Raw genomic sequence first — 13,093 nt, 5'->3', positions numbered from 1 at the left:
CCACCGATGTTTCAGGTGCCAGTCTTGACACAAACATTGCTTTTCTGGGAGGAACTGCTGTCAAGCAAATGTCATTAGTTGGAACACGGTTGGGTAGTTTACATTTGGGGAGAATATAGATGCGGTTATCGTCCTAGTTTCTTAGGCATTCTTTCCAGTTAATGTAACTTTCAATTATTTTAATATGTATTCATAGATTTTTCGTCGAAAATTGTCACTACATTAACACTCACTGCATCCGCTGCTTTTCTTTATTTTATATATATATAATTTTTTTTTTAATTTATAAATCTATTTTTTTTTCCCCCTGAGAGACATCAACCGTTTTTCAATTTTCTGTGTCTTACACGGCACCCAGAACCTTTTAGGATTGTGTCTCTAAAGGATTTTGCTCAATATTGGCTATTTTCGCGCCCTTTTTTTCCAGATGAGGCCTTGGCCTTTACTTCAGATAGGCACGGTGCATCTTCTTGGGGAGTTGTAGCACCCTGCTGAGGAACAATGATACTGGGCTAAAGCGGCAGCTAGCTGTCCGTTCTTCTTTAGCTGTGCTGCCGAAGGTTCGTCATTGCCACGGCCAGGATCATAACGTTGCTTCTCGATTCCTTCTAGAGTTCCAATACTCTATATCTAAGAAGTTTGAGGATATTCGGTTCGCCATTTTCTCCATCAGCAAGACAGACCTTGAATATCTGAGACCGGAGTAACTCTAACTTATCACGTCCCTCGGGCACCCCAGGCAGTTGCTAAAAACAATACACGTACAAATAGTTATCCGTCGAAGAGAATCACAAACAGACAAAGCTTTTCTAGCTAACCGGATGAGTGCGGTATTATGCGCAAGGCCGATTTCCGCCTCACCCTAGTTACGCCCGATGTTCGGCCGCATTTTCTTTGGAGAACCTGAACTCAGGTTCTCGAACCCGTATACTTCTTTTCTTTTACATTAAAAGATTCTACCACACATTTTAATATTCAAAGAAGAGACCCAAAACACAATTATTAATAATATTGATAGTTATAAGTAAGAAAATATCTATTAGTATTTACCTACATATATAAAGATATATTTGAAAATAGTTATGAACATTCAAAAAGTAATAAAAATAGCACCCAAAAAGTACCTATATTTATATAAATAAAGAGTCACGCTGCTTTTATTTATAATTTACAAATGAAAATGTGCTGATTATTGATTGCACTGCTGTTGTCTGAATGAGAATATTTCCATGGGTGTGGCATATAATTACATGCTGATTGTTTTCGTTAGATATCGTCGTTTGCTTTATCAATAGGTTAAGGTATAATTTGTTCGAATGCAAGATGTTTTCTACAGAGTTGTTTAGCTGAGAATGTTGTGGTTGCGGATTCGGCATAAACGCAGAAATATTTGAATTGTTTTTCTTTTACATTAGAGAGTTCAGTAAGATGTTGTTCAGATAAAATATCTTATAAATTATATTCCGTTCCGCATAAACTATTTTAACGTTTACGACATACATTTGTACACCAGTATTTTTGAATTGAATGCGATGAGTTATATATAAGTGAATGAACACAATTTATTTTCATTTTCTTTATAATGCTTTTTGTTTTTCTGGTCGCACGCATATCGCATTTCTGGTTCCACAAAGATATTCTACTGCAATTTTGTTTACAAAACACCGAAACATCAAAACTATAATTATTATGTCCTTCTTGTACGAAGATTAATATTCTCATCGCTGCGATGCCGCTTGAACGGCACTTTCCATGAGAAACAACGTCTTCATACCAAAATTCCTGTTAATAATCAATGTCCAGGTCCTTATCAAAAATATTGTTCCTCGTGGAAAAGTAAATTTAACTAAAGGAATTTTTTCTAAGACAACGAATTGTTTATTATAAAGCAAATATTATACCAAATAAATTTCCTTGCAGTCAAGTACTCAAACAATAAACATCGTTTTATATATAAAAACCATTAACGTCTCATTTCTGTCAATTGTTACTTAATAGCGGTTATATATCACTATTATTTTCTGTAAGTCAAGTTCACTTTCAGATTCGGCATCCTTTATCAACGTGCAAAGGAGGGAGTCATAAATTTAACAAAACATAAATCAGTGCAGAGAAAAACAGTATCAAAATCCAAATAATACTGTTTCATATTCTACGAAACAAGCAGCAAAAAGTGTTAACCAATCCATTTAAAAAGATTGAGAAGCTGATGCGAGATCAAATAAACTCACCAATAAGCTAGTTAATGTGATGTACGTTCTAATAACGAAAATTTGCAGCTAAATCTGAGAATAGTAATATGGAACGCCAATGGTCTTCCCAACCACATTTAAGAAATTGATTTATTTCTTAAAAATAATTTTATTGATATTTCTCTAGAGGCTCGTTTTACTACGGCATTATTTTTTAAAGTAAAAAATTACAATTTAGTAAATTCTGATCATCTAGAGCCATGCCGGAGTAGCAATATTAATAAAGTTTTCATTAAAATGCGATGTGAAGTTTATTTGTGACTCAATAAAAATCTCGATAGGCGCTATATATTGTCCACTGCGATTTTCTGTAAAATTCCAAACATTTCAAAATTTATTGGACCAAGATTTTTTATTGGGGATGACTTCAAAGCCAAACATCAATGGGCGCTGTAAAGACACACTGACTGAAAGCAGAGAACTATGCAAATGCATAAATAACAACAATTATTTAATATTTACTATAGGTAGTCCTACGTGTTGGCCGACAGACCTATCAAAAATACTCGGTTTACTGCATTTGATAGTATATCTTGTAATACCCAGCAATGTGCTTCAAATAACTGACTGGAACTTACCTCTGACCACACACCTCTTGTAGTAAACTTGAATACTTTTCTTCATTGTCAATTTAAAAAAATATAACAATCTTAACAATAAGACTGATTTTAAAATGTTTACTACTTGGCTAAATAGAAACATTAATCTAAACGTATCACTTAAATTAGCATTCGAATTACAAGATATTGTGGAAACATTTGATAATCTGATTCATGAAGTTGGATTTTTATCAACACCTAGTAACACGAACCACATTCATCAAAACTAATTTTTCGTAACCACTGAAATCAGAACAATGGTTAAAACAAACGAAGATTAAGTAGTATTTACATGGCGAGTATAAATCCAAAAGAGTAATGCAATGCAAACAAAGCACTTAAGAGTCTTAAACTTCGTTTGGTAGAAATAAGAAATTAATAGGCCGACAACTTCGTAAAAAAATCTTGGCGCTTCTAAAAATTATGAGTTTTACTTATGGAATGCCACTAGGTACTTACAACGTTCAGTAAAGCGAACTATACCTCTCAAAAACGAAGACAGTTTATGAAAGAAAACAGATAAAGTCAAAGCAGAAGCATTTGTTTTGTATTTGTAAAAACTTTCCAGCCTCAGGATTTAAATAATAGTCCTGACACAAAAATAGTAAATTTCTTTAATTGCCTCCTATCTTGGACTTGGAGAAGAGATAATGACACTTAATTGCAAAATATCTCTGGTATACCATTGTATTGCTGCAAAAGTTGTTCAGGCTTTACGAAAAAGAGGAACTGTTTTCATTACACTAATATTCAAATCTGTCTTGAAACTAAACCACCTTCCACCTTCCTTCGCCATGGAAATACGCAAATAATGATGCCTAAACCCAGAAAACCAGAAAGTGTTGTTCATCGTGTCCAATAAGTTCGCTAGTTACATTCCCTAAAATATTTCAAAAAATATTTCTCATCAATAATTGTTGTAATAAACTTAATATGGAACAATGCCATCGTATAGTTTCTTATATACAAGATGTTTTCGAAGACAAAAAATATTGCTCAGAGACATTTTTAGATGTATAGCAAGCTTTTGAGAAAGTCTAGCATACCGAATTATAAAATAAACTTATTATTATTATAATTTTAGACTAGTGAAATAAACTCTTACACTGAAAAGATAAAATGATTGAGCACTAGCAACACACGCTAGCGGCTCTATTTTAGAAAAGAACATTACAGTTTTAATAAAGTAACATATTATATTGATATTGCGTTCTATAGCTGGTCTTAGGATGGCCATAGAATTAATTGCTCGAAATGCAATACTTCTAAAAAGGTAAGACAATCACAAAAAATGTTCTTTATAGTGAAAATTTGTCTACAATTGCAGACTGAAAGAGAAGACTTCTTTAAGACCAATCGGTGAGTTGCAATTGTATGGCCAAAGCAAACTCTCGAAAATGTTTTGAACTTGATTTTCTCAATATCTGTTGGATATAAAGGGGAAATGAATTGAGGGTTAATTGAAGACAGTTTTGAGTTTATCTTTATTAGAAAAGCTCGTACCGTGAAATATTGCTCTGACTTCGGTTGTGGAAGTTGAAGCACTTTCGCGGAATATGTGATTAAGAAGAACCTGCCCTGAAGCATCTACCACGGCATAAGCAGATGGCAGACTAACGGATTTTAAAAAATCAATATATAAAAGACTTCAACCGTTAGTCTCCAGTATTTGGGTTTTTTCAGCAATTAGATTCCGGAAGAATTAGAATTTGGATTGCCTACTTTCTTGTATATACACAGCAAAATGTCAAAAGGATAGTCTTTCAAAATTCATGGAGGCTTAAGACACAAATTACGGAAATTTTTAAAGGAATATTTAATTGGTTCTCGACACAATGCAGTAGTCAATTGCGGATGGTGACTTTCGAATTAGCTTGGCAACAATAATCTTTTTCACATATTCACCGAGAAAAGATTTGTTTCAATTAAAAAACTTTGGGACGATTCTAGCTTTTAACTTATAAAGTCTATTTTCTAAAGCTAGAAAACAGTATCAATTATAATATTGTCGATGAGCGTCGTGCGGAAAGCATATCAACTTGCTCTAAGATGGACCGGTTTAAGGATGTTAATATTAGGTTTGTAGTTATTGCCATAAATTATCGAACCATAGTTGATCTTGCTAAAATAAGCATTTTGGGAATCTAAGCAATAATGTTAATGTGCTCATGACTTTTCCAAGCAACGCTTTGTACGAAATTCACCTTTATTGAAATGGAATTTTTTATTCAAACTCCGACAATATTTGTTAGAAAACGTGAGCTCGAGAACGTTGAGGGTCTATACATTTTGCACTGGTAAGTTATTCATATGCATCAACCGATTTTCTGCATCACATATCTGCTTTCGACAGACGTGCATTATTTTTTGATTTTTGTATTGAAATTTTAGAGCATGAAGAATTTGCCCGCGTGGAAATCACGCGTACAATAGATTCGGGGATGTTGACTGTTTTAGTGTTATCTTTTTCTTTTCTTAGATAATATACATCGTCCGCGTAGAGACAATGTTCAATTCTCGGCATAAGGCCGAACTTTATTAATTTCATTGGAAGCGATGTGAAAAAGGGTGACAGAAAGAGGAGATGCTTGTGGAATGCCATTCATTAGTGGAAAAGAATCAGAGAAATAATCGTTAACTCTAACTTTAAAGCGTCGATGCGACACGAATGATTTGATGTAGTTGAAGAATTTTGGTCAAACAGTCCGTGATTTGATGAGGCTTAAAATAACATGAAGACCAACTCTCTTAAATGTTTTTTCGAAATCAACTGAAAGAATTGCTACATGATTCCGTTCAGAAATTGGTTTGCTTGTAATATAATAAATATGTAAAAGGCGTCGGTGCATCCTCTATCCCTCTTGAAGCCAAGTTAATGTTTTGTAATCAATTTTGGACATTTTTTATTTTCGATGAAGGCGCTGGGGAAGTTGCTGTATTTCTAAAATAATTAGAAATCTCATCATCTGTTTAAAGTTTTATTGGGAGGGCAGATGGCAGAAATTTCGAATAATGTGGTTCTGTGAGTTATTTTCGAAAAAAGTTCAAAACTCGATTTTCGTAATATCTTCCTGAATAGAGCATTGGCCATCTTATATAATAACAAATGATCATGATTACATCTTCTAAAGCTGTACCATAAATCAATTTGGTTTTTTCTTAATAACAAAAGAAGGCCCCGCTCGTTTAAAAATCTATCGTTTGCGGAATAGAGAAATAAGCAGCTGTGGGAACATCCTTTCAAATATAACTTGTTTTGCCGGAGTAAACGGAGAGTTTGAAAGGTTAAGACCCATTATGATGGGAAAGTGGTCACTATTATAAAAATCATCACAGATAGACAAGGCAATCAAAGGAAGACCTGAAGGAGAGCAACAATTTAAATCAATATGGCATCATGAGTTGAAAAATGCGTTGGTCTTCCATCTTTTAAAATGCAGAGATTGCTTTGAATGATGCTTTCTCTAAAACAGTCCCAAGACTGTTGTCATGTAGTGTTGTTCGTTTTCGTCGACAATATCGCTATAGAAATTTTGCGTGAATAATTCATTCTTACCAGCAGAATAATCGGTACTGAGGTGGTTTGAAGTGCAACGAACAGGCACATGTGAATAATTTGAAATTGAAGGCTGATTGAAGGATGAAAGATTAAATTCATTACAACTTGTAATATGTTGAATGAAGTTGAGACCTAGTGACTCTGTGGTATTTAATTTATTAGGCTTTATATTTGTTATTGCTTTGGTGTTGTCAATATTATTTTTGGCTGGTGATAGATCCGGTTTTTCAATATGGTTTTTGGCTGATGATAGAACAGGTTTGTCATTCACAAAAATTGGAGTTAGAGGTTTATTAAAGTCGATTTGCAAGACGACGGCAGCGTAGGTATTAGTTTTTTTAATTACTCCGATTTCATTTGGATTTATTTCTCGGTACTTGCGTCGCACCTCGCCAATGCTACAGTCATTTTCTGTTTTGATTTTTAGAATTTCACGCATTTGTACATTACGTGATCATTGTGTGTCTAAAGCAGAATGTAGATCATTGCAATTTATGCAGAAACTAAGGGGTACAGCTTACAGCATGTGTAGGAAGATCACAGCTAGCACAAGATGGCGCATTGTTGCATATTTTTGCAATATGACCCAGGCGTTGGCAGTTTTTGCATCTGGTGGAATTTGAAATGTAGAGTTCCACTTTACATTAGTACCAAGCCACATAAACAGTTCGCGGTAACCCATAGCGTTCAAAAGTCATAATTATCCTTCATGTAGGGGAGCGAGTTTTCAGTCGTCATTTAATTTAGTAAATTTATAAACTTCAGTTACACCTTCATTGCTCATTTCGCGAACTATTTCTTTTTCCGATACATGTCTTAAACACCTAGCATAAATTAGGCCTTTAACCGGCATAAATTCGTTGTGTAGTTCAGCGAAATTTGTACACAAATTAGCTTGTGATTTTGTTTGTGAAGTTCCTTGTTGCTCGTGGATTACCAGCGGGAAGAAGTAAATTACCACCGTGTAGAGTCGAGACAGAGCCGTATATACGTTGTAATACCATTTGGGGTTTTTTTTTATAACGAAAGGAGAGATTTGCGAAATTGTTAAGCTAGCCTCTGTTGAAACAGTAATCACACATTTTTTGTCAATTGGAATGATGGCACTGATTGGCGATACCGGAAAGTACGAATTATTAATTTTTTTGTCTTTGTGGTGATTTGTGCGTTAATAAATGAAACTCATTTGTGTTTTTATCTGGCGGCCCCCGGGCTATAATGTCTTTTTATTGTCAGTTTATTATTTAGTAATTTAGGACAAAGAAACCAATCACTAGAAAAGATAAGGAACTACTAAATAGTGGAGAACTTCAATTGTCAATTGTTATCAATTTTTTTTTTTAATTCTGTTATTATTTATATATTTTTAATATAAGAAAACAAACGCACACTGTACCCGCGATAACCAGCTTAACAAAAAAACTAAAAAGAGACAAGCCATATATACGAAAAGACCAAAATCAAAAAAATCGTCGACGAGAGGAAAAGACGCACTACTCAGAACACAAGTCGACTACGAAAGTTTCTTAGTTTTATTTGTATTATTGTTTGATGATAAACTTGAAAAACTTCTTCTAAAACATTTTATCTAATTCTACAAACGTATTTTAGTGATAGCCCATGCTACGTAGAAGTAAATGGAGCTTTTTCAGAAATTTGTCATATTGAAGTTGGGGTACCTCATGATAGTGTGTTGGGACCAATCTTGTACCCAATCTTTACATCTGACATGCTCGTCTATGCAGTGACACTGATATAATAGCTGATAGCACAGATGACAACAATGCCTCGATTTAGTTCCAATGCGGACTCCACGAAATGGAGTACTGCTGAGAAACATGATAGATTTTCGAAAATTCGCTAAGATATGTAGAAAAAAACCAATGTGAACCCAGAGTTCTTTATTTGAGCCTTAGTAAAGTTGGAGTTAAATACAATATATATTATTGATTTAATTAGAGTATTTTGAATTTTGTGTGTTATTCGTCCGTCCCGTTATTTTTTTTTTAATTTTTATTAAAACATCCGTATTACTCGTCCGCCACGTAGGATAGAACAGAAGTCTCATATGAAACAATTGATAAGTGCGAAAGTAAAAAAAGTGTAAAAGAGAATAGATTCAAAATTTGGTTATAAACGCTCATATTTATTGGTGACATGATTTAACAAAAGAAAAGATTGCGAAGTAAGTTGTTAAACTGTGAGAACACAAAATGCGAAGAATGCTGCTGTGATGAAGACCACATACACACAATTCGCTAAATGTGGAATGGCGAGTAGAGGTGGCACCACCGAAAAGATAAATAGGATTTGATCAGGATATTGTAAGGCCTCACTTGTACATAAAGTGAATACACTATGTTAATTTTGAATAGATGATTATTACATCTCCTCTGATTAAACGTCAGCTTGTTAATAAGGCAAATAATATCACGCCTAAGTCCGCTAGTGACAAACCAAGGAGTTTTATTTATTTGTGGAAAGAGAGCGTATAATAGCGTGACGATCATAAGGTGAATTGTTCCATTGCTGTTGCCAAGAAAAACGGAAAGTTTTTTGTCGATTGCCCTCAAATCTGTAGAAATCAGACCACGATCATTAAAATGAGATGGTATCGAAGATGCAATTATACCTGCAGTGGTGTTGTCAAGAATGTTCATGTAGCTGGGCACCCATAAAAATGAGAACAAAGTGCGTCAGATTTGAGGCTATAAAGTAATGACCTGATTTCTAACACGTAAGGGTGGGTTCTGCCTGAGGGTTTTCTTCTCTGCCGACGTCCAACCTCTCGCGATGATACACTTCGACTCCTCCACGCTAATTTCATTTCAAAGAAACTACACTTATGGGATAGAGACGGGCTTCAGACTTTGTTTTCTTTCCATAATTCTCTCTCTAGATAGTGCTACTATGTAAGCGGAGAATTACGAAAACAGAACTTAACTAACGGAATTCCGTTATTACGAATTACTCTATTCTATTTGTGAAGTGCAGGAACAAAGCCGACTGACGGAAATCTCCTACTCACATACACGCGGACGTTACAAGATTGCTGATGACAATTTTTGCAAATATCTAATATAATAATAGCAGAAACGATAGTAATGATAATAAAGTGCTATAAAAAGAAAAATTGAATTTTTCCTTTAAATTTGATTTTAACTAATTATTAATATCTTAATCTATGTGATTGGTACTATGTATAAAAGGTATGTGTGTATGTATACATATACATATAATATAAGTACACTGTTATAAATGTAAATTGTCTATCTATTTAACTTAGTAATTGTTAATATATATTTCTGTTAATATTATTATGGCCACAACTTACATTTTTTTCTGCATTTAACTATTTTCAAATATGGCGTACAATACCTTCGGGCAGTGAATTGTGAATGTTCTGTAAGTGCACATGTAATCCAAAAAAATTGGAAGCATCCCAAATGTTTGTACAAAGCTTCAAAACATTTGCGTACACTAAAAAAAGCAAAATTGGAAAAGCGAGGATTTAAATTTGCCAAAATCTGCGACTTATTTATTTAACGATGTTAATGTTTTTATAGAGTCGTGTCAAATATGGCGAATAGGTCAACCTATAAGAAATCGTCAACCATTTACTTCAAAGTAATCCACAAAAAATAAAAAATTTAAGCGATCTACTTAAAACTGACGCTCAATGGCATTAGGATCGAATTTATAAACGAAATTTCGAAAATTGGCATGTGCCTTTATCATGCATGAACATCTTCAACGTAATTTAGCGAAACAACGCTCAAATTGAAAAAGACTTAGTTGGCAATACATATGGTTGCATTAAATTTCACCGATACATTTTTAGGCAAGATATCTTTGTAGATACATATCATAAACCATCCACAAACCTTTGCATGAAATACCGACAAGACTCCAAAGATTTACGCTACGCTTTTGTCACAAATAGTTACTTCTCTCCATATATTGAACGAAATAAAAACGAAATCATAAAACGTTTGATATGTAAAAAAGAGCAAGATTATATAAACAAGAGGTAGGTCTGATAAGAAATAACAAGTCGAAATTAACATTATTCCGTATTTTACTTTATTTTTTAATATTTTATTTTACTTTTTCTATTCATAATATATTAAAAAATACACAGTCATTGATCCCAAACAGTTTGCGACATAAAATACTACAACTATTGCATGAGGACAATGTGGGAATACAGCGACGAAAAAGCCTTGTCCGACAAACAGTTTTTCGCCCAAATATATGCACGGATATTTTAAGTACTATATTAAGTTGCGAAATATGTGCTATATTCAAAAATTCCAACCCAAGATCACAAATTATTGTGGAAATATGCCTTGGTTCAAATTAGGCTGTGATACATTCGAATTCAGTAGTAAATAACATTAGCTTATGGTTGATCATTACTCCGAATTCATTAAAATTGAATTATTAAGTGTTGGATGTTCTACCATACAAACTATTACTTACTATTTTTGCCAGACTCTGCATTTAATTTATTTTAGTCTTTGATAATGATCCATAATTTTATATAAATGAGTTTAAATTATTCTATAGTAATTTGGGTATTGCACATACAATATCAAACCCTTATCTTCTCAGATCTAGTGATTTGACGAAACAATCAATTCAAATAGCTACAAAATTACTTACTAAAGCTGAAGAAATCCATAGTGATTCTTACAGCGCACTCTTACATTGCAAAAGAATGCGTAATGTAAAATTTACTTACTCTACTACATGAACCAAAACCACTAAAAAAAACCATAGAAGAACACGTCCTTTTTATTATAGGCTAGGTGGTTATAGGTGCGTTGGTTTATACAGGAGTAACCGTCAGCTTATAAGAGAAGGAATAGAACAAATTCAATATCAAGATACAAATGTGAATAAAAACCAAATTGCAAACGCGTATACTAAAATTGTATATAGTTCAGTTAATACGAACTTATGTGAATAAAACAAAAATATAAACATAGATGTCAGTGGGGAAAGAACCTTGGGAGCAAGTAAACTTCGTATAAAATCTTATATTATAGATATATATTATTCTTATTCACTATTTTTATATTATTAGCATATTTCTATATTATTTTATTATTTGTCGTTTTCCTATAATTCAATTATATATTGTTATAAACACTTTGAGTTTGAATTAATTTAATATTGACTAACTTAAGCTGAAAACACAATGCATACGTTATGCACTCACGAAGCGTCAAAATAAACTTGATTGTTTCTATTTATATGTAGATGGCCATACAGCCTGCGTTACACTGTGAGTGAAAGCAATTTGTTGCCAATATTTTAAAATTTTTTCTTTCTTGTTTTTCACGGGCACAACAGCGATATATATAAGAATGTAAACCGACGGCTTAACAAAATAAAAATTTATATTCAAATTAACACCATACAATTATAACTTTACATATTGGCCTATCGCTTATTATCATCAATCCGTTCGGACGATCATCTTAAGAGCTAAGCCTAGTGGGCTCCTCAACGGACATTATCAGATTTTCTACGGTCAGCAGACAGAAGATGTGCAATCTTCCCCTACTCCATACCTCTGCTCGAATATGATTGACAAATCGGTTAAGTCAACTGACACAGTCCTTATGAATTAAAGCATTTCTTCGGTGAGAAATTAACAACATACTTGCTAAGAAAGAAATTCAACAAACAACGAAAAAAAAAAAAAATTAATCTGCGCTAAATACGTAGAGATAACGTGTAGAACCAAATAAGTCCAGCGATACTTACATCTCTTCACGAAAACAGCACAAAACCATATGATTGATGTTTCAAGCATAATATGATTTTTCCACAAAATCCCTGTAATAACGAAGAAAACAAAACGTTGTCAATAAAAACCTTAACACGACTTAATAAAAATTCCTTAATACGCCGTGCAGCAGCAGCTCATAACAATTGAAGCTTATTTAGTATGTTGCAAATTATATATTTTAATTTTATGTAATGAATCTTTATGAAACTTGGACACCCACGTTTTTTGTACAAAAAACTTCAAACTGCAGTTTGTACTCTACTTTGTACTTGTAATGTATTTTGAATTCTATTCGCTACTTTGTTCAGCATGAATCACAAAACACTCACAAAACGCAAACAAAAGTTAATCGAAATATACGTAATTACCTCCTGTATTAATTGCGCCGGTAAATTTTTTAAATTGGAAGCTCAATGGATATTAGTGGTACGTGCTACTTCTCGTATATCCAGAATTTCTGAAATACAATCAGGGTGATTATACTTTCTCAATAAAAAATTTGCAATTAAGGTGTGTAACATAGATATCTAAAGGTCTGACCTTTTTTTATTACAAGACTATGGACCCAGACGTGTTACAATTTTATTTAACGTAAAACAGACATGCTATGCGCCATCCTTACCGCAATGTTGTATTCTTATTGAGGTTTTCTAATCCAATCTCTTGTAGGCGTCTCCGCTTTCAAGGTGATCGTCGTTCCCTTATTTCAATTGGCAGCTTTGCCTAATACAAATGTCTTAATTAACTCTTAATGATTCGTAAGGATTAAGGATAAACTCAGGCTTAATAAAAGCCTTTAAATAATAATTTTTTAAATAATAAAATTATTATGCCTGTAGAAAATCTTAAATGACAAATACAAATTCAGCAAGGAAACACACGC

At 33.3% G+C, this 13,093-nt stretch overlaps 1 long non-coding RNA gene across 1 annotated transcript; it reads right to left on the bottom strand.

Moving 5' to 3' along the window:
• Positions 1-8,725: 8,725 nt before the first annotated feature.
• LOC119643011 lies at positions 8,726-12,691 on the bottom strand. Its single transcript, XR_005248197.1, has 5 exons — positions 12,579-12,691; positions 12,186-12,257; positions 9,745-9,890; positions 9,043-9,528; positions 8,726-8,985 (listed from the first exon to the last, which is right to left on the bottom strand). It is a non-coding gene; the product is annotated as an uncharacterized LOC119643011 (long non-coding RNA).
• Between the last annotated feature and the right edge of the window lie 402 nt (positions 12,692-13,093).

This window comes from Glossina fuscipes, unplaced genomic scaffold (genome assembly GCF_014805625.2).
Source record: "Glossina fuscipes isolate IAEA_lab_2018 unplaced genomic scaffold, Yale_Gfus_2 308, whole genome shotgun sequence".
Classification (NCBI taxonomy): domain Eukaryota; kingdom Metazoa; phylum Arthropoda; class Insecta; order Diptera; family Glossinidae; genus Glossina; species Glossina fuscipes.
The sequence above is the reverse complement of the archived record's forward strand: the minus strand, read 5'-3'. Positions and strand labels throughout refer to the sequence as shown.